The sequence below is a fragment of the Montipora foliosa genome, chromosome 5 (genome assembly GCF_036669935.1).
Source record: "Montipora foliosa isolate CH-2021 chromosome 5, ASM3666993v2, whole genome shotgun sequence".
In the NCBI taxonomy this organism is placed as follows: Eukaryota; Metazoa; Cnidaria; class Anthozoa; order Scleractinia; family Acroporidae; genus Montipora; species Montipora foliosa.
In genome coordinates, this window is record NC_090873.1 from 17138368 (window position 1) to 17140607 (window position 2240).

Genomic DNA, 2240 nt, shown 5'->3' on the forward strand with positions numbered 1-2240 from the left:
GAAAAATCTATCCCTGCATCGCTCAAAACTCTGATAAGTATGATCGTCAAAGGTTCAAACGTCAATGCAGACCCAGCTGAAAGTCAGGCTTGTCTTACCATCGACCAGCTTATTGTCTTCAATAGTATTTCCCGTTATCGTAATAGCCCTCATTCAACTGGGAGTACACATCACATCAGATCCAGGGAGTGTCCCCTGCCTATTTATGCAGCTTTAAAAATTCATGGAACAACTAGGGACAAGTCCCTGGTAGATAATTCTACAAGTTGGGGATGAGTATTTCATATGACAGGCTCCTTTCTATATCAACAGACATAAGTAACACTGTTTTAGAAAGATATGAGAGAGAACAGGTCGTTTGTCCAAGTAAATTGAGAAAGGGTCTATTCACTACAGCAGCGGTCGATAACATAGACCATAACCCAAGCTCCACAACTTGTAAGGACTCTTTCCATGGAACGGCAATTTCTCTAGTAAAGCATCCAACCACTGTGAATCCTGGAAACAACAGAGCAATTGATACATTTGATCCAACAGCTAAAAGTTCTGCTTCAAAAAAATTGCACAACTGCCTTTAAACTACAATGAGGTGCCACCACTTACACTGAAGACAGGTCAGCTCTATGCTCCAAAGAACAGAGGACAGTTGATATCTTATTCTTAGCAAACAATGAAACAAATGAAGAGCAAGACTGGCTGGAGAATGCCAAGAAAGTGTTATCAAAGGAAGAACTTTAGAAAATTGACTATGTTTCTTGGGCTGCGTATCAAGCAACACAAACATCGTTATCCAGTGATGAGCCTGCCATAATTCCGCTTTTGCCAATGTTTACAGAAAATGCTCATTCATTGGCTATGATAGCGCATTCTATGAGAGTAATTAGAGCTGCTGTCGCGCATGTTAATCCCTCTCAAACTCCAGTTATTGCTGTGGACCAGCCGTTGTTTGCCTTGGCCGAGGAAATTCAGTGGAGGCTTGGTGGTGTATATGACGAAGATCGGTTTGTTTTTATGCTTGGCGGGCTTCACGTGGAAATGGCGAACTGGAAAATGCTTGGCAACTGGCTCACTGGTACTGGATGGGCAGAAACAGTTTGCAGTGCTGGAGTGGTGACGCAAGGTGTGGCTGAATCTTTGCTTACAACAAGCCATCTTAGTCGAATGCTGCGGGCGCACCAAGTCACTACAATATCTCTGTACATCCTCATGTGTAGAGCATACCAGGAGTACGCTTCTGGGACTGGCGAAAATGAAACAGTCAAAACATATCATGAATGGAAAGAGGACAAGTCAACCAGATGTCCACAGTTTCTATATTCGTCTTACGCACTGGACTTGCAGTTGCAACGTCTTCAGCTTGTGAGAGCCCTTAGAGAAGCCGACTTTTCGTTGTAGGTCAAAGCCATAGAGCTGCTTCTACCATGGATGTTTGCATTGGACCATCCCAACTATGCTCGCTGGTTGTCTGTGCACTACCGGGATATGTGTGAGCTCCCAACCAAACATCCAGAAGTGTATACACAGTTCACGAACGGCAATTTCGTAGTTCACGAGACCAAAAGTGTGTTTTCTGCAACAGCCCTAGATCATGCGCATGAAAATCCTGCAGCACTTCGTAGGCGGATGGTCGCAGGGCCTGAGCTGTCACGAATGATAGAAGAGTTTTGAAGGCAGTGTATCTTCTGCTGTTGTTCATGGACACTACGAGCAAAATCCAGGTTTCCAGAATGCATTTCCAACAGATGTTCTTCATTTAGTAGCTTTCTTTGAAGAACTTGGAAATCCGTTTTCTGAAGAAGGTGAGGAGCTCATGACAATCCATTCAAAGGAAATCATGGACAGCACTGTTGTGAATACTGTGCGAAACGCGAGAAAGATTGGTGAGGAGCAGTTTCACACGTTTATGAAGGAACAACTCGAACGAAACAAGCCCATTACAGAACCGATTAACCGATTTAATGTCCATAGCAAGAAAGTCGTTTCAAAGGACAAAGCTACAGTCGGAGTGCTGAAGCAGGACTTAGCCTTATTTTCTAGGCTATATATATCTTGTCAAACCCGAGATGGCAATTTGGAGGAGTTTTTCAAATGCAAGAATCAGCCTTGGCCACCCTCGCTTTCAGAAATGGGCCAGCTCAGAGGAGGGCAGAAAGCAGTTCTAGCCAGTGCACCACACAACCAACTATCGATGCTGCCATTCTTGACGGGGCTGTCATAGTTCAAATGTTGAAACCAGGCAC